General features: G+C 51.9%; 1 protein-coding gene and 1 long non-coding RNA gene across 4 annotated transcripts in view; both read left to right on the top strand.

The window, feature by feature from the left end:
* GSE1 (Gse1 coiled-coil protein) overlaps positions 1 to 19,877 on the top strand; it is a 175,333-nt gene that overhangs the window by 24,060 nt on the left and 131,396 nt on the right. The gene's annotated exons all lie outside the window — the stretch shown is intronic.
* Positions 1,194 to 4,202, top strand: LOC308672884. The gene is made up of 2 exons (XR_014027532.1): positions 1,194 to 2,524; positions 2,876 to 4,202. It is a non-coding gene; the product is annotated as an uncharacterized lncRNA (long non-coding RNA).

Consider the following 19,877-nt stretch of genomic DNA (forward strand, 5'->3'; position numbering starts at 1 on the left):
ACAGGCAATGAAGGGATGCTGGATGGCCCACTGTGATTGCAAAAGATCAGAGATGACGTCTTGCCCTTTTGTGTCCTCCCAAACGCCACACTCGACTCATAAGGGGCATCTGGTGCCCGAACCGAGCACTCCGCAAAGCAGGAGAAGCTCTGCTTTCAAAGGAAGGGATGGAAAGTAAATTGGAAAAGAGAAGCAACCTAGAACTAAGGAGGAATTTCCTGACAGTGAGAACAATCAACCAGTGGAACAACTTGCCTCCAGAAGCTGTCAAGGCTCCAACACTGGAAGTTTTTAAGAAGAGACTGGACAGCCATTTGTCTGAAATGGTCTAGGGCCGTGGTGGCAAACCTATGGCACACGTGCTACAGGTGGCACGCAGAGCCCTCTCTGTGGGCACACGCGCCGTTGCCCCAGTCCTAGGCCTTCAGTTGGGTTTTATAAAACCTTTTCTTTTAGGCCTCCGTCGCCGTGTGCAAAAAAACCCAGTTCAATCAATCAATGAGTTTCAACTTCTCACAGGAAAAAAAAGATCTCGCAAAGTTGGAATTGATTGATTGAACTTTTTAGTCCCACCCAGTCTGCCGTTACCACTGCAGCCACGTCCACCCAATGAGCCACGCCCACCCAATTTGCCACACACACCCAATGGGCCACGCCCACCCGGCACCGGGCAGTACATAAGTGGATTTTGGGTTGCAGTTTGGGCACTCGGTCTCTAAAAGGTTCGCCATCACTGGTATAGGGTTTCCTGCCTGAGCAGGGGGTTGGACTAGAAGACCTCCAAGGTCCCTTCCAATGCTGTGATTCTATGCTTTGGTGCTCATAGACCTGAAGGTCTTCCCACCACAAAGATCTACCTGAAAGGGTTGGGGTCACTCCCAAGGGCATTATCGGGGGGAAAGGTATGACGCTGTCTGTGAGTTGGTTGCCCCAGCTTGGGATCCGGGAGGGCTTTCATTGTCACTGCAGATTTGCACAGAGGGCTCTTTCCCCCCCCATGGGGCCAGACCATTTGTGCGGCCCTCTGCCCTTCCATCAAGCTCCTTGGATAATGAGGAACCTTGGGCTTTTGCTGGAGCTGAGAACATCTGCGCCTAGGCTAGGCTTCTCCATCCAGGCGTCTGATAGGATGGACCCAGCTCCAGGCGAGCGTGCTCAGACACAGGAAGGAGTTGGGGATGGGAATCCAGCATTCTGGAGCCTTTCCTGAGGGTTGGGAATCTCCTTTTCTATAAAGTCAGAGGAGAACCAAGTCTCGGGGCTAGGAATGGTGAGGGACTTGTTCCTGCTTTGGTGGAAGAAATGAACTTCCCCCCTATACTGGGGCTGCTTCGGTTTGCAGCAACCCCCCCTTTCATCCTCACTCCATCCCTGTTTCCCTCCCTGCTGATACGATCCACGGTGTCCAGTCTCTCTCTCTCTCTCTCTCCCCCTCCCTTCCTCTCTCTGAGTACAGGAAGATGGTTATCGTTGAGGGCCTGCAAAGGATCTCTTCAATCGTCTTTGACAAGCTGCGGGGCTGGGCGGGCGAATGGTGGCAATGCTTTGAGTGTTAACATAAACCATCTGTGTGCATGTGTGTAAAGGGGAAAGGGGGTGGGGGTGGGGAGAGAGTGAGCAAGAAAGACCAAGGAGGGAAGGAAGGGGGGAGAGGAAGGATCAGAGACCAAGCGGAAAAAAGAGAAAAAGAGGTCAAGTCCTGGGAAATTAAACGTTCATAAACGTTGGCCCGAGCGCTCACAGAATGTAGGGCAGACCCATTAAATCTCATTAAAGTTTCATATCTAGCAGAGCCACTTCAGGCAGACCTTGGACATGGCCTTAATTTGATGGGTGTTAAGGGAGAATTATCAAATAATTGTGCCAGCTGGGGACTAGCTTTTATCATGTGACGTGGAAGATGGTTGCAGCTTTTCCTACACATCCACACCGGCTCCGGGGAGGGGACAGGATTCCCGGGGATCGGTTGCAGAGGCTTCTGTTCCTTGGCCAGGCCTCTGCCGTTTGGGGGCTTGGGTGGAAGGCCTCCTGTCTGGAGGCCCTTGCCCAGTTGATGTTCAGACCCAGCCAACTCAGCCTGGTGCTTCTTTTCCACTGGGCTAGCTGAGCAGTTGGGACAGCTGTTTCCCCAGAGGAGAATCCTGGAAGCTGAAGTCCTGCCCCTATTTGGAGGGCCCTGAGATTGAAAAGTGGGCCAGGGGGGGGAAGGATATCTCCGAATCCTTTGGGGTGGGCTACTTGAGGGGATCTCAGCGGGACTTCAAGAAGAGGATCCTTGAGTGGCAGGAATTGGGGCATCTCGCAAACATTCGTGGGAGGCAGAAGATGCTCAGATGTGTGAAGGTTGGATTAACGGACTCCATCCACCCTTTGGAGAATGTGGCTTGGCTCACTTCTTTGAATCCTCCAATGTTCTGGCTAATGGCCGCAGTGCCCACCAGGCAGTTGTCTTCCCATTGTTTCTTGTGTGGTCCATTTTCAGAGACTCAGACGGGGCAGGAGAGCCAGGACTGGGGCACACAAGGTGGGTCTCCTTCCGTTGAGTTCTACCCAAGTAGCATCCTTTGAAAATCCTGGCCATTTGTGGTGTCTGGGGCGATTCTCAATCATCCGGGTCACGGTTGCCCTAAAGGGGCTTTCCCCCCCTCTCTCAAAGGCGGCTGGACTTCCTTTGGCTTTCTGGGACAAGGGTAGGCAACCTTGGCTCTTTTATGACTCGTGGACTTCAACTCCCAGAATTCCCGAGCCAGCTATGTATGCTTCACGACTTCATGACAATCTGACTAATTTAATAATCAGGACGATTCATTTCAGAGCTGGGGTAAGAAAGGTGGTTAAAACGGGGCAAGACTCACTGAGCCAGCGTTTCACTTAGCAACAGAAACATCGGGGTCAGTTGCGGTTGTACGTTGAGGACCGCCGGGATTGGCTCTTCTTCCTTTCCGTGGGATTTGCAGCATTTTGTGAAGATGCAGCGCCAGTACATGCCTGTGTCTTACAAGTGGGTTGTGTGTGTGTGTGTGTGTGTGTGTGCGCGCGCGTGCTTGGGCACACCAGGCAGGCGCATGTCAGCTATGTCTTCCACAGCTTGAAGTGTCCTCTTCTCCCCCCCTCCATTTCCATTTGTCATCCCCTGGAGAAGTCTGAACAAATGAAGCCGGAGTCCTCTTGCGTCTTAAACGCTGATGCAGAGGGAGGGGGGGAATGGCTGACACATCTGGACAGCTTTTAGAGCACCGAGGAGCAAATTGCAGCCTTGAGCATCAGCAGCCGCACGTGACGGCCCGGCTCCTGGCTGCAGATGCGCAGCGTTTTTGCTGGCTTTTTCCCGGAGTGCCTAAAAAAAGCAGGTTTGGGCCAATAAAACAGGAGGGAGGACAGACGGGAAACATCTAAAATTCATTTCGGGGAAATCTAAAATTCATTTCCAACAGAAGGCGCTGCCCCTTTGCCTACCGCCGAGAAGCTCTTGAGGTGCCACCATCTCGGGCTTCTTAACCTGTTAGCGTCTATCAAAATGCACATTTTCTGCTGGGGTTTTGGGCGATTTAGTGGGCTTTCTTGCTTAAAGGCTTTTTTTTTTTGCATTCTGCGCCGCAGAATTCCACAGTGTTGCAAGAGGCAGAATCCTGAATTTGCAGCAGGCTGTCGAAGGGGGACGAGGAGGAAAAGGCAGGTTCGTCAGAGAGGCAGCCTAGAAGAAAACGGGGACCTGCTGGGAGGGTTCGAGCTGCAGAGAGAGGCAGCCCTGCCCTCGAATCTGGATGGGATTTATTCAACGTTGCCCCTTCTTTCGCTAACTCCTAAATGTCCCCGTTTAAAGAGGATTAGTGCCGAATGGTTACTCTTGATTTGTATTAGAAGATGGGCAGGAGATGGTTTTCTGTGGAAAAGGCAACACAGAGGTGAAGCGAGGGGAGTTTGAAGGCTGATGAATTATTCAGTGTCTCCTGATTTCACATTATTCTCTCCGTGATACTTTTACAACCTGCCGGTAAATAAAAACATTCTCCATTATTTATAGGGACAGACCTGAACTGGTGGGCAGGAGGTACAAAAGGGGTCCCGCTGTCCCCCCCCAATGGAGAGGGGAAAACCCAGGAGTACATTTTTGATTTTTTAAATGCTTTTAATCTTTGTAGGCTGCACTGGAAAGAAAGAAAGCAGCCTAAACCTGGATTAAATTAAAATAGGTTTCCTAATATTTTGCTGCCTGCGTGTTTATAGCTTTTGCTATTAATTCCTCCCAGATGTTAGTTGTGGTCAGGCTGATAAGGATTAGGTCAAATTATTACCTAATTTAGTAAAGTTTCAGATTTTCAATCTGAGGCCAAGGATGGATGGAGGGATGAATGGATGTTGTTGTTTTCCCCATAATAGTTCTTAAAGGGCAGGTGCCAGAAGCCAGGAGGGGAGGAAGGAGAAAGGAGGGGAGGGAGGGCAGGCAAGAAGGGAGGAAGGAAGGAAGGAAGGAGGAGGGAGGGAAGAAGGGAGGAAGGAGATGGAGGGAGGGAAGGAAGGAAGAGAAAGAACGAAGCAGGGAAATTTCAACCTCAACTAAGTTTGGCTCTTTTTTTTCCTTCCTGTTCTTTGATCCGAGAAGAAAATCGAGTTTAGCTGGCTGGGCTTTTTGACAGGGCAGACTTCAGCGAAGTTTGGTTTTTTCTCCAAACCTTTTCATCTCAGCCCCCCCCCCCCAACTCACACAAACACACCACCACCACCCCGACACACTTCCTGCCTGAATCGAGCCCGTGCATCTGTCTGAGGCGGTTTCTGTTTGAGCCCTCTATTTTGGGTCATCCCCAGGAGCTGTTTTCAATTCGTGGTTCCTCCCCTGCCTCCTGGGCCCAGCCTCGGAAGGGTGCTTGAGTAATGCCGTGCAGTAATGGCTAAGGGAAAGTTGAGCCGTTTTGCACGGGCTCTGCGGTCAGCCTGTGGTTTTGGGTCTTCTGGCCCTGGGGAACGCCAACCGTCGTGCGCTGACCCAGGCTGGAGAGGGTTGGGCTCTGTGCAGGGCGAGCGGAGGCCTTCTCTGTGTGGGAACCCGAGTGGGCTTGGCAGACCCGGCTTCTCTCCTTTGGCGAGCACCGAGATCCCGTTTCCTGAAGTTCTCTGCCTGGCGTGAGACCTCGGATTGGGTTCCATAATCCAATGCTCAGCAGAAGGCGCTGGATTCTGCATGCGAAAGGGGACCTTCCGAGGTCGGATTGGAGACCAGGATTTGAGCATCGGCTGCTTATCTACATATCAAGTCGGTTTTGGCTCCTAGCAGCCACCCAGATAAATAACCGGGCCTTTCAAGTCTCCAGATAGTGGTGTCTGCATCACCACTTCCACTGAATCCATGCAGACTCCAGAATAACAGAGTTGGAAGGGACCTTGGAGGTCTTCTAGTCCAGGGGTCTCCAACCTTGGCAACTTTAAGACTTGTGGACTTCAACTCCCAGAGTTCCTCAGCCAGCAAAGCTGGCTGAGGAACTCTGGGAGTTGAAGTCCACAAGTCTTAAAGTTGCCAAGGTTGAGGACCCCTGTTCTAGTCCAACCCCCTGCTCAAGCAGGAGATCTGGTCCTATCCTATAACCATTTCAGACAAATGGCTGTCCAGTCTGTTCTTGAAGAACCTCCAGGAGCGCCCACACCTTCTGAATGCCTTTCCACAATTGTTCTCCCTGTCAGGAAATTTCTCCTTAGCTCTAGCTTGGTTCTCTCCGCGATGAATTTCCATCCGTTGCTTCTTGTCCTGCTTTCTGGTGCTTTTGGAGTATAGGTGGACCCCATCTTCTCTGTGACAGTCCCTCATCCATCTTCTTCTCTTTCCTTCCACCTTTCCCAAAATGAGGGCCATCTCCAGAAAGCTGGGTTTTCATCTAATTGGTCTGAAGTAGAATAATTAGTCCTTAGTGCCTGGTGTGGCAGCTCTGGGTGGAACTCCATTGGTTTGGTTTCCTGGCTGTCCATGGTCTTCGCACCAGTCTTCTCCAACACCAAAGTTCAAAGGCATCAACAATCTTCCTCTTCTGCTTCCTCAAAGTCCAGAAAGACCAGGAAAGTAGGGGGGAAAGGTCTGTGGCCAAGTAGGGCCTGGGTCCCTCACCATGTTGCACGACACCATCGTGGTTTTATTGATGAAGCCAGAGTTAAGCCAAGATGGGCATCATCATCAATGTGTGCAAACCCAGCTGGAAGGGAAGGGAATGTTCTGGGTTAGTTGTGCCCCTGAAGGTGCTTACTTCAAATTTGACAGGTTTACTGGCCTGCGGAGAAGCTGCAAGCACGGAGGCTGCTTAGAGCGTGGAGGCTGGGACTCTGTGATCAGACAGTGAATATAAATCCTCGTGATGGATCGGTTATCACTTCATTGAGCTGGTGGCAGATCCATTGAAGGGCTGTGCAGTACCACCCTCTTCCCTAGCTTCACTCTGAACTGGAATACATTAAGTACCATGTATTTATGGCTGGCTGTGGTACGGTGGGCTGGAGAATGTGGTTTTTGCAACTATCATCTAATTTTATGATGGGCATTAAAGCCAGGCCTATAATGTGCACCTTTTTATTCATTAGACATTGGAGCTGCTATAAGTCAAGACTGCCCGGGCATTTAGATGCAGATCTGGAAGATAAACTATTGACAAGTCAGATGTATTTTTACATTAGTCTGCCTTTACAATAGTTTATGTGAAGAAGGGAATATAAATTGCATTATTAAATATGAAGCCCTTTTGTAATACACCACCGGCTGTCTTGTCGGGAAGCAGTGAGGACTTTATCAAGTCCCTCGGAGACCAGAACAGTTGCTGACTTTGGCCACAAGGAACATCCCCCTCCCCCCTCCCCATGTCCCACCCCCCACCCCCGTGGATGGAACCATTGATGAGTTAGTCTTCTTTGGTATAAACTCCACACGAGTGAAACCGCACGACCCCCTGAAAGAATTGGATACTTCAGTTCAGTGAACTTGCACAACCGCCCTCCCCCTCCCCAAACCTCAGCAGTACCCCCCCTCCCCAGGGAAGATGCATCTAGAATGGCAGGGGGGGAAAGAACACCTTTCCTTAGGAGCTTGTTTTGATTTAGCTGAATGTACTTGAATGTCCTGGGTGGTGTGCAATAAAACCAGCGACATAAAAGGAAAATGCAATAATTATAAAAGAATAAAAGGAGAACAACAGATGGTGGATCTGGCAACCGCAGGCAGGCACAGCCCAGCCAGGGCCCCCAACCCCCCTCACCCAAGGCCTGGGAGAAATCACAGAATAACAGAGTTGGAAGGGACCTTGGAGGTCTTCTAGTCCAACCCCCTGCTCAGGCTGGAGAAGACCCTATACCATTTGAAAACTTCCAGTGATGGAGCACCCACAACTTCGGGAGGCGAGCAGTTCCACCGATTGATAGTCCTCACAGTCAGGGGAAAAACTAATTGTCCTTAGTTCTAGGTTGCTTCTCTCCTTGATTAGTTTCCATCAAGTTGGCCTGTTGGAGGCTTGAGAAGTTGGAGGTGGCTTGTTGAGGGGACCCAAAGTAAGACTTGGGAGATCTGCTGCTCTTGAGGAACACGTCTGTAGCTTAGAAGTTCTCCTAGCTCCAGTGCAGCCTTTGTAGACGGGGCACAACCAGGGCTGTTTATCACCTTACATTGGCAGCCAAAGTAGGACCGCAGGTTGCCTCTGCAAGGTATGTAATGCCCCCCCCTCAGCCCCAAACCAGGCTGTGTAGTTCACTCTCTTCTGGGGCTGTTGGTGCCCACTTCATTAGTGGCTTCCAGGGACGTCTGGATGTTGAAGGTGCTAAAACACCTGACCTTCTTTCCCTGGGCTGAAGTTGCTCCTTCCTTCCTTCCTTCCTTCCTTCCTTCCTTCCTTCCTTCCTTCCTTCCTCCCTCCCTCCCTCCCTTCCCTTCCCTTCCCTTCCCTTCCCTTCCCTTTCTCCCCTCCCCTCCCGGCACCCTCCTGCCCTGGAGTTGGCTCCACGGAGGCTTAAGATGCTGCACGAACCCAGCTATTGTGGTCTGCAAACTGTGGGTTGTGGCTTAGTGCAAAAGGCAAATTGGCTCAGCCAACCAGGCCTCATCAAGGATAGAAAGCAGGCAGGCAACTGAACCCAGACAGCTGAATGTCAAAACTCAGCCTGCGAAACCTTCCCCTTTCCCCGGCCCGGTCGGTTGGTGCCGTAACTGGCATTTCTCAGGGCTGGCTGGGGTTGCCTAAGGCCGCTGTGGCTCTGCACTCCTGTCCTGCCCTTCTCTTGGCCTTTCCCTTCCCTTCCTGTGATGGACGCCGCTGCTTCCAGCCCAGGTAACCCAGGTTAAATGCCTTTGTTTCCGAGGTAATGCAGTTTGTATGACAGGCATGAATAAAAGATGATTGTTCCTGGGAAGCTCGTCAGGCGCGTGTTTTTCCTTCCTCATAGACAGGTTTCTCCTGTTGCTTTACAGTAAAAGGCTGCTTTTGTGTGTTTGTGTGTTGAGGGGAGTGTAATTCTCAAAGCAGCTAAATAAACGGGGGGGGGGATCTTTGGCATCAGAATGCTCTCTGAATAAATATCTGTCTAATAATCCCTTTTAGGTGGGGCTGCCCTTCCTAAGCATCCCAGCTGGAAAGAATTGACATGTGCCCAGCTAATGATTCACCCGGATGGGCACTTGGCCCACCCCTGCACGCTGGCCCTGATTGGGCACCGGCAAGCCCAGTGCAAATGTTGAGGCTGGCTGGGCGTTCGAGAGACGAGGGCCCCTCTCCCCTGGGCGTCTGTCACGTGTTAGCGAACAGGTGTTAGTCAGGCTGGCGGTTGCAAAGCGTGCAAACTTTGGGGGCCCTGGTGAAGCGCCATCTGGCTGAGCGGCTCCGGGAGAGATGTCAGAACAAGGCATTGGCGCTCACGTTGAAATTGGGGCTTGGCCCGGGGGGGGAGGGGCGCGCAGATGAGTTCGAATCTCCCGAACACGCTTGCCTCGTGCTTTCCAGAACAGGTGAGCAAAATGCCCGTCTCCAGGTGCCTGAGATTTATGGAAGCAGGTGTGCTGTTCTGGAAATTGCAGCTGTCCAGAGAAGGTTGCCTTTAACCAGAGAAAATGGTCCTTGACTTACAACAGCTCGTTTAGTGACCATTCCAAATTACAATGGCCCTGGTAAAAAAATGACCTATGACTGCTTTTTAGACTTACGACCGTTGCAGCATCCCTGTGGTCCCGTGATCAAAATTCAGAGGCTTAGGATCTCCCTTATATGTACGACGGTTGCTGTGTCCCGGGCTCATGGGATCTCCCAGGAGTCCAGAGATCTTAAAGTGCTGGCTGGGGACTTCTGGGAGTTGAAGTCCAGAAATCTTAAAGTGGTCAAGGTTGAGAAACACTTGCTTAGTTCTGTTAGTTAACCCCTCAGGAGGAGGGTGGTGTGAATGCAAAAAAAATGGGTCATGGGAATGCCCCAGCCTTAAATTTTCCATTCTTCTGATCAGGAGCACAGGATTGTACCTTGGGTCTTACCCAGGACTGACCGACCATCCCTCCCTCTGGACTATTACTATTTAGGAGTTCCTGGACATGCCAACAAGAGCAAAGGAAGGCTGCTGGACCCCCAGCCTTGCACAGCTCTGCTCTCCCCCCCCCCCGTTCCCTTGATGGTTCCCAGATCTTTTCTGGAAGGTGCCAAGCCAGCCCAGGTAATGATTCTCCCCTGGGCTCTGCAAGATCACCTGCTTTGTTTGTCCCCGAGAATCTCTCCTCTCTCCCCTTCCTGCTCAGGAACAGAACAGACCGCCTGTTCTTTCATTTGGTTCTCTCTCTCTCTCTCCCTCCCTCCCTCCCTCCCTCTTTCTCTCCCTCTCTCCCTCTCTTTCTCTCTGTCTCTGTCCCTCTCCCTCTTTCTCTCTTTCTCTCTTTCTCTCTCTCTCTCTCTCCCTCTCTCTCTTCCTCTCTCTCTCCCTCTCTTTCTCTCTGTCTCTCTGTCTCTCCCTCTCTCTCTTTTTCTCTCTCTCCCTCCCCCTCCTCCCTGTCTCTCTCCATCCTCTCTCCCCCTCCTCTCTCTCTCTCTGTGTGTGTGTGTGTGTGTGTGTGTGTGTCTTTCTCCCTCTCTCTCTCTCACACACACACTCACACACTCCTGGTGCAAGGCGCCAGATGCTCCCACCCGTATCCGGCTATCATGCCTTCACTGGAGTGGAACAGGGGAAAGTCGCCGGTGGTTGTGGTTGTGTTGCTGTCGAGGCCCTGGCATCTGTCGCTTGCCACCCCACACCGTTGGGGAAATCATCCCCCCACCCAGCCGTGCATGTGGAATGCGAGAGGGGGTCAAATATTTATGCAAAGAGATCTTGGCGGGGGGGGGGATGGAGGAGGTCTCTTTCCTACACGGCCTACAAAAAACACCCTCCGCCATCGGAAAGTGACCTTCGGAAAACACAGCTCTAAATTGCTAACCGCCCCAGTTTTCGTTTTTTGGGCTGCATGGCTGGCAGAATCCTCCAATTTCAAGGCTTCGGCGTTAAGTTGGACGGCTTCTCCTTTTCTCTCACTCCCTGCCAGCGCAAGTCCTCCGCGAACCACAACGGTTCATTTAGTGACATCCAAAGTTACAATGGCACTGGAAAAAAGTGACTTATGACAGTTTTTCGCACTTATGACCCTTGCAGCATCCCCCGTGGTCACGTGATCAAAATTCAGACGCTTGGCAACTGGTTCATATTTATGACCGTTGCGGTGTCCCTGGGGGTGACACGATCCCCTTTGGCGACCGACTGGCAAGCAAAGTCAACGGGGGAAGACTTTACAAATGTGCTTCTAACTTAACAATCGCAGTGTTTCACTTAGCAACTGGGGAAGAAAGGTCATAAAATGGGGCAAAACTCACTTAACAACTGTCTCAGCAACAGAAATTTTGGGCTCAATTGTGGTCATAAGTCGAGGACTTCCTGTGCTGTGTACTGTGTAGCAAGGAAGTGGGAAGGATGTCTTGTTGACATCGCAAATATTCTTCAGACCTGGTTTGCGCTTTGCATTAAGCCAGCATTTCCCAATCTTAGCCATTTTAAGATGGGGAGTGGTGTCTTCCAGAATACCCCAGCCAGCAATGGGAGCTGAAGCTCAGCGATCTTAAAATGACTGTGGTTGGGAAATGCTGCATTAAGTTGCATTTGGCTTAACGTTGGTTGGATGAACAAACCACGGTCAGCCCCAACTAGCCTTCCTCATGGCTTCTTTCTGGGTGGTTGAGCGAGGACAGGAGCACCTTGATTTAAGCATGGACAATTCATAAAGCCCATGTCCCATTGTGAGCACCAGGGGGCGGCGTGGAAACTTGGATAGGTGTTGGTATTGTTAGTTTGTGATGCTGGTGTATTTTGGGTGGAGGAAGATGGGTGCAAGAATCCTGCATCTCAACTCAAGTTGGTTGAAGCCAAGATAATCAGACGTGGATCAAGGTGTTGCAGACGTGGGAGGTAGAGAGGTGTTGAGTTTTGAGTGAGTGTCAACAGCTCTCAACCATTTGTGGTCCAGACTCCCTGTCCTCTCTTAGCTTGTCTCCCTCGCTGGGTTGTCACCTGATCACCAAACCCTTGGATCAACATCACCATGCCCATCTCAGCATCCAAAGTCCAGAAAATGTCAGAGTGATCTCACTCTTCAGGCCTGGAAGAAACAAATAAACGCAACGTGTCAGTGTTTGACAGACTTAAAACCTTCGAAAACCTTCCCCAGGACAGGAAAAATAAACCAGAAAGCCTGCCCATCTGGGTGATGCCCCCTTGGCCGCTTCAAGGCTGCAGTTCCTCCACGGTGTGGAAGAAAGGCTACTCTGGGTTAATGCACTGAGGTGTCTTTGGAGGTGGCCCTGGTTAATAGCAGATTTCGAGGGCGTTGGTGAACTCCTTCGGCTTGATTTTCTCCGCACAGAGCTTGACAACTGCAATTCCACCTCTCTTTTGGCCCCGTGTGGGTGGCAGTGACTTCAAGGGTCTACCGGTGCTCTGGTGGGTTTTGATGGAAGCGTGCTGAGCTTTAAAGCTTCTCTGTGTGTTGAGAAGCCTCCAGGAAAGGCGCTGTGTGTTTGTGATCAGTGGGAGTTGCTGTTTTTGTGCTGGCAGGCCTGGTGTGGGGGAACTCAAAATGGAGATGAAATATCTCTGGGTTAACAAGAAGTAAGCTTTGAATCCTGGCAACCACCAAGACACATCCCTGCAGTTTTCCTGGCAAAAATGCCAAAGTGGGGTGCCTCCCCCCCATTGGCTGCCTGGTCTGACCTGCATTTTGTGGGATCCCCTGGTGGTCTCCTGCCCGCACGTCAAACAGGCTTACTTCCAGCATCAGCCAGGTGTTGTTGCCTCCTGAGGCTCTGACAGTTAATCGAGAGGTGATTTTTGCAGCTGTTTGCATGGAATGGCAAACCTGTCATGTTAGGCTCTGGAATGAAAAGAAGAAATGTGAAATGAAGACGTCTTTCCCACTAGGAGACAGGCAGGTAGGTGCAGGGGCCATCTCTGCTTTTGAGGATGCTTTTTCTCCGGGGCTTCCAGTTTGGGCAAACTCAAACCTGGAATTAACAGCTCCCCCTCCTCAAGCCCAGATTAATACCCATTTCTCTGTGGGGGCATCAAAAGGGAAAGATGGTTAAAGAGCTGATACAACGTATAAATCCACCTGTGCAGAATTGCCAGCGAGGAAAATTAGGTCTGGATTAATAGAAGGGGAGACACCCACCTCGAGAGATTATGGATTCCTCTATACAAAGACTGAATTTGTCCACACGTGCAACACCGACATCGCTGCTGAATTCATGCTTGGGCAAATCCTATGGTCGGCTAATGGGATGCCCTGCCTGAGGGCACACGTTAAAAGTGGGGGCTGCATTCCCACATCCAGGTCTAAGGTCTCCAGGGACATTGTTCCAATTTAGTGCAAGGTTTCCCAAGCTTTCAACTCCCAGAATTCCCTAGCCAGCATGCAGAATCTGGGAGAATCAGGCTGGCTGGGGGATTCTGGGACTTGAAGCCCCCACATCTCAAAGCATGCCGGCTGGGGGAATTCTGGGAGTTGGCACCCCCACGTCTGAAAGCTGCCAAGGTTGAGAACCCCGGTCTAGAGAGAGCAGGCGTCCTAGCCAAGCAAACCCCCTGCCTGGCCCTCTGCTTGGGGTCGCAAAGTCTGTCAAGTCTTTGCCACCTGCCAGGTACGGGCCAGGTGGGGAGGGGGAGACGGTGTATTCCAGGTGCCTTATTTCTGTGTGTGTGTGGGGGGGTGAGCCCCACATCCAGGCCCCCTTGTCTCCTCCTGACAGCTTTATCAAGGCTCCCAGTTCCCAAATTCCATTGTTCCTGACATCTGTTTCAGTAAGTGATTAATTGCAATTAGTGAACAGTTTGAAAGCCCGTGGAACAATATTCAGCAGAAAACTCGTCAAGACTAATGAGTGGTGGCAGTTGTCAGGGGATCTGCAGCCTCGCAGGGAGCGGAAGGTGGGAGCTGGCTGGCAGGAATGGGGAGCTGGGGCTGAGGTAACACCTCCCCTCTGTTCCTGCAGCCCCCCCCAGCCCTGCCCCCTCCTTTCCTTGCAATAACAAGGACCGGGTGAGTTTTGCTAGAAAACACACAAATTCCCATCTAATACAGCGCTCAGCAGTTTTCACCCAAAGACAGGCAGGTTGCGTTTTAATGAGTCCAAAGCTTGCTCTCATTAGCCTCTGCACTCTCTTGGCAGGAAAGGGGGCTGAACCCCGGGAAAGGTGGCCTTGATTTCCCCGCGGGGTGGAGGCTGCAAAGAAGAAGAGGTGGGGGGTGGAAACCAGAGTCGGAGCAGAAGCGGGCAGAGGGGAATCCTTTGGATTTTTTGGCAAACCCAGGGCAAGAAGAGGGTGCCAGCGTTTGCAATTTGGGTGGGTGGGCCATGCACAAAAGCAGGGTTGGGGTGGGGGCCGTGGGGCTGGCTTGCAGCCATCTCGGAGAGAAGCTAAACCCAGACTGGCTCGGAAAAGGCAGGTTTGGGGCTCCTGAAATTGCCCTGCTGGAGCACCGAGATTTTCACGCCTTTTAAGAGCATCTCTCGCTAATGACGCCCACTTGCCTTTTCAGAGTCTCTCTCTCCTCTTTTGTGCTGCAGCATAATGGGCACCCGAGGTGTTGGCAGGGATTCTGCACTGCTGGCTCTTTTTGAGCTGTGCGCGTGGCTCTGCTCTTCCACTTTGCCCCTCTGGATGCAAGGGCTGGCGCGCTTCCTCCGGTAACCAAGCACCATTTAGCCCAGGGTCTCCCTCTGCTCTTCCGCGCGCCCTTTCCTGCAACCCTGGGGATGGTGGGAAATAACCTTGAATGCCACTTGGGGAGGGGTCCTCACCTGTTGGTTTCCAGAAGGGAGACTTGCGAGGACAGTTCACCGTGATAGAGGGAGGGGACTTAAGATGCTAGTCTTGCTCCAGCAGTGGCATGAAACAGCCTGAATGGGATGCAATTCCCTAAGGGGGAATTGGGGGGTGGGGGCTAAGCACAGCAGGGGAGTTGCAATGGAAGAATTTGGGAATCTGTTGGAGCCACAACCTCTGTTGTTTTGCACCGTCCTCTGAGGGCGACATCTTTTTTTCCCAAGCACCATCCTCGCCGCACAACAGGCTCTCTGGCGATGCCAGCTGGGGGAGGGGAGTGGGTGGTTTCTGGCTCCAGAGCAGATGGCTTTGCCACACGCCTCCTCTGTCTGCGCCATAGTGTGGCCCTGAAATCCCTCTCCTGGCTCCCTTCCAGGATTTGAGAAGGGTCTTTGGTGAGATGGGGCTGCCAGGCAGGTGGAGACTGCCGGACCCCAAAAACCTTGAGAAAGGGAGACTACCCCCCCCCAGGAGAAAGCTGAGCTCCTGGTTGGTCCAAGGAGGAGGTGAGATGCCTTCAGGGAGACATCCAATGACAGGACGCTGGGATTTTTTCAGTGCCATTGTAAACTTCAAATGCCCACTAAACCGATGCTTTCCTTATTGGGGATAGTGGTAGAAAAAGGCACCTGGGGTGGATTTTCCTTTATGAGTTTTTTCTCCCCTCTGTTTTAAAGACCTGCATTTCTACCCCTGAAAAAAGCTCCAGAGAGGTTCTGTCATAATGGCTTCTCTGGGGATTTTACGGGACCGTGGGCATTGTAGAGAGAGCAGACCGCTGGGGAAAACAGAGAGAGAGAACGAAGAAGGATGGGACATTTGCACATGCTCCTTGGCCCCCTTGACACACAAGCGCAGGACCACCGCGGTCTGCCAGGGAGAACTTTAGCAAAAATCTCTTTTTTACTTAGAAAGGAATTGAAGGAGAATTGACTGGAGAAAAGAAAAAAAAAGGAAGAGGATGTAGAATCAATGAGAGCCAGTTGCAGTCCCCATTCTGTTGCACTCAGCTCACTTGGACCGATCCGGGGCGCCCCATCGATTGAACCCATCAAATTGCAGGATTGATTTTATTTGCGAAACTGACCGAACGGATTTGGGCTCATTTGTTTAGGTTAAGTCCAACCGGGTTGGATTCGGAGACTTGAATTGGACGGGCGAGTCAAATTGGGTGGATTATCCGAATGGAGAATGGGTGGTCAGAACCAAATCGGGACGGATTGGCCCGTCTGTGTTGCTTTGGCTTGCTGACTTCCTGTGAGTTTTCTCCACTGAGAGTCTGTGATTTCTATTTATTTTATTTAGCGTATTTATTTTATTTAGAGATGTCATGCCGCCTGGGTTTTGAATACTTTTGTTCTTTCGTTGTTTCCTAAGGCTGTGTCTGTTCAGATGGGTGCAGAGAGGCAGCTATTTTATTTTTTTGCAAAATAAAACAAAACAAAAATGAAAAGGAGCAATTTTGAAGAGTTTAGCATTCCTGTGGTGGCAGTGTTCCTCTGTATTTCCCATATACAGAACAGAGCAGAGCTGGAAGGGACCTGGGAGGTCGTCTAGTCCAGCCCCTCACTCAAGCAGGGGAACCTGCTTTTTTCTGCTGTTCCTTTCTTGTACTGAACAGCAGGGATCTTTTTTTTCCGCCTCCATGACATCACAGCTGTGCTGGCTGGGGCATTCTGGGAGTTGAAGGCCACGCATTTAAGGTTGAGAAATACTGCTCAGGATGATAAGCAGAACCAATTTGCCGAAATCTTTTGAGGGCATCGGAAAACCCGTGGTCTTGAACCTACTTTGCAGGGGGAGACACAGGTTGGACTAGATGACCTACAAGGTCCCTTCCATCTATTCTATTCTATTCTATTCTATTCTATTCTATTCTATTCTATTCTATTCTATTCTATTCTATTCTATTCTATTCTATTCTATTCTATTCTATTCTATTCTATTCTATTCTCAAGTATATGGGGAGATCCCATATATTGAAATGCAATCTGTCCAGCAATAGATGAATTGTCCCAGGTCACCATGTGGGAAAAATGCAGGTGGAAATAATTGCGCTCCTCATGTCTGCTTGTGCTAATTTACTCTTCCCCCCCCGCCCCCTCCTCCCGCCATCTCTGAGCAAAACAAAAATTTAAAATGAGGGCAGGAGATGATTCTATTTAGTGCCAGACGAAGGGACTCTGGTCCCACCCCTCCAGCTGGGGTTGTCATGGTTCGTGTGATTGATTGCTCCCCTTCCTGTTTCTAAAAAAGAGAATTCCCCCCCTCCCAGGTTGGAAGTCAGGGGCAGGGGGCAGCAGGGGTCACAGCGGTTCAAAAGTCGGGGTGTGTGCGCTTTGTTGGCATCTGGGATAATGAGCTGGGGAGGTTATTTGCTGGACAGGGCAGATAATGGAGGGCTTGGGGAGGGGGGAGAGGTCAGAAGTGGTGAAGACCCCAAGCGACAGGCCTTCCATTAGGCTGCCAGGCACATGGATGCATGTTGCAGGGGGGGGCGCACACAGGACAGGCCCCTGCCACGCCATCTGCCCGGGGATGGAGCGATCTGCCTCTTGCACGCCTTGGCTCACTGGCGGCGCAGATGGCGGTGGGCTCCTGGTGTGCAGAGCCTACGTTTTGTTCCAAGGAACCTGGAGGGCGGGGCGGACAGTGGAGAAGAAAGAAATGGAGCAAGGGAGAGAGGCGGGAGAGAAAACAGCCGGGGGGGGGAGCTGTTGACTTTAATCTGCCACCAGAATGGCCGACCAGGTTAGCCGAAGGAGCTTCGCATCTCCTGCTTAGCTTCCTTCATTTGGGGATGGAGTCTCTTCTTGCTAGGGGGACAGTTGTGCACCAAATGGTCTGCGCGTGCACACGCACACACAAACACACACACACACACACGGAGGGAGGGAGGGAGGGAGGGAAGAAGAGAAAGAAAAAGTGAGGGAGAGGGAGAGAGGGAGGGAGAAAGAGAGGAAGAGAGAAAGAGGGAAAGGGAAAGAGAAAAAGGGAGAGGAAGAGAGAAAGAGGGAGGGGAAAAAGGAGAGAAAGAGGAATTGATAGAAAGTGAGGGAGGGAGAAAGAGGGAAGGAGAGAGAGAGAACGAGGGAGGGGAAAATAGAGGGAGGGAGAAAGAGAGAGGGAAGAGAGAGAGAGAGAGAGAGAGAGCGCTTCTGTGATCATCCCCCTTTCTCATTTAGTGAAGAGAGAGGACAAGCAATGCTGGCCAGCCAGCCAGCCAGCCAGCCAGCCAGAGTGTGTGTGTGTGTGTTTGTGTGTGTGCACGCTCCTGGTCATGCAGAACACAAAAATAGAGGCACACCCCGGAGGGCCCTCTGCTCACAGAGGTGTGCTGCTCAGTTGGTTTGGAAGCATGGCTGAGATCAAAGGGGGGCAAGGGTTGGCCGCAGCGGCAGAGGAAGTCGGTTATCTGCAAAAAAAAAAAGTGGCTGTTGGTATAAAGCCGTTCTACAGCTGTGCTGCCTGAGCTGCTGTTTTCCAGATGTGTCGGGAATGCAGCTCTTAAAATTCCCAGGCAGGTGCCGCCCTTTACATGCGAGCACCTCGGCTTGTTATGCGCAGGGCCAGCATTTACAAGGATGGGTGACGCTCACTCCTTCCTCTTCTCTCTCCTTCTCCGTGTTAATCACCCTTTTTTTCATTGACTGTGTTGCCCCCCTTCTCCCCCCCTCTTCTGACCTGTTGCTCCTCACGTGGCAATCAGGACTCCCAACTGAGGGCGTTATTTACATACATTGGCATGCCAGACTGCTTGTGATATGCAAAGCCCGAGAAGAAGAAGAAGAAGAAAAAAAGAAATTTGGCTGCCTGTTAAAACAACTGAGGATAAATAAAACCACAAGGATGAAAAAGGGGGCTGGCATTAGGTAAGAAGGCCTTCTTCTCCTTGTCTCCCTTTTTCTAGCAAAGAAAAGGGTTGGGGCAAATAAAGCTTGGGCGGAGGGGGAGGCGGGCAGTTCCCGAGCGGGGACGCTGTCCTGCCCAGGGCCTTTCCGTTCTCCATCCATCCATCCCCAAATGCATTCTGGGAATCTCTCCTCTGCTGCCCCTTCTCTTTTCCTGACTTTGCCCCCTCCCTCTGAGGCTTTCCTTTTGGCCCGGCCGTCTGCTCTGGAACACATTCCTGACTGTTCAGGAGCAATTCAAGGCCAGAAAACAGATGTTCCAGCTGTGGCCACGGTTGGCCTGCCAGGAGTTGGGGGAGGCTGTTTGGAGCCAGATTTTTGATCCTCTCCCTCCTTGCCCTGAGGAGTGCCAGGCACTGCCACGTTCAGAGCCCCCTGCTATTGGCCTTTTCCCAGCCACCCCCCACCCTCCCAAGGGAGGCTGCTTGGTAGGTCACCCCCTCTCTCTCTCCTCCGCTTTTGGGGTCTGCGCTCCAAAGAGTCGGCTGGGCGCTCCTCCTCCTCCTCCTTGCAGGTGCAGGGGGCCATCTCCGCCAAGCTCAGCTGTTTCTGCAAAAGAGAAGGGGGGGCAGTGGGAGCAAGCGAGAGGAACGCCGATGCCAGCAGGCTGCTGAGCTTTCTAAAGGTAGCAGCCATCTGCCGCTGCTGCGATAAAAAGCCGGCGGATGATAAATAGGCAAGTAGCACTTTTATTGGATTGCAGTGATTGGAGCAGCCACTTTGGGTTTGGCACCGCGCTAACAACAGGCCGCCTGGGCTTCGCCGGGCAGGCGCTGAGAGGGAGAGGGGGAGGGAAGCACGCGCCAGGCCTTTTGTTCAGGGGAGATGCTGCTGGAGCATCAGTTCTCCAGTGGGGGGGGGGGAAGAGTCAGCGTGGGAGGGGGCGGCCAAGCTCCCTGGAGCATTGTGCGCCTCCCAAAGCCAGCAGGGAGGTCAGGGGTTGGGGGCAAAAGACAGTCCTTGGCGCCTCCTGGTTGCAGCCTGCTGGAGGAGCGCAACCCACCCCTGCCCACCCAGCCTTTGCTGGAAGCCAGGGATCTGCAGTGGGTGGGAAGCCCAGGTGGGGCAGGGCTGCTTCTAAGACTGAGGGGCCCCCCAAGTGCAGACGAGGCTAGAAGGGAGCCCACATCTTTTCGCACCAGAACGTTTTTAGCTGAACGTGTGAAGGCAGACCTGTGGCGTACAGTCGGTGCGGTGGGATTAAGCAAATCCTGGCTTATCAGCGCTGTTTTTGCAGGATCAAGGGATGAAGCACAGCATTGCCCGGAGCTGATCGGTGATTGATCTTGCAAATGCACTTTGGTGTGGGCTCGGGTCTGGCGGAGAAGGCCTGCTCCTTGCCACGAAGCCACGGGAGAGATTAGTGAGAGGGTAATCAAAGGCTCTCTCTCTCTCTCTCTCTCTCTCTCTCTGTGTGTGTGTGTGTGTGTGTAGGGAAAGTGCAGTGGGGAAGAACCAGACCCTTAACAGCAAATGTTTGCATCTCTCCTTGTTAAATGGGTTTGCAATTAAAACCATTACAGGTAATCTGCGATTCACAACCACAACTGAACCTAGCATTTCTGTTGTTAAGTGAGTTTTGCCCCCATTTTATGAACTTCCTTGCCACCGTTATCA

The sequence above is a fragment of the Vipera berus genome (genome assembly GCF_964194415.1).
Source record: "Vipera berus genome assembly, chromosome: 10".
Lineage (NCBI taxonomy): Eukaryota > Metazoa > Chordata > Lepidosauria > Squamata > Viperidae > Vipera > Vipera berus.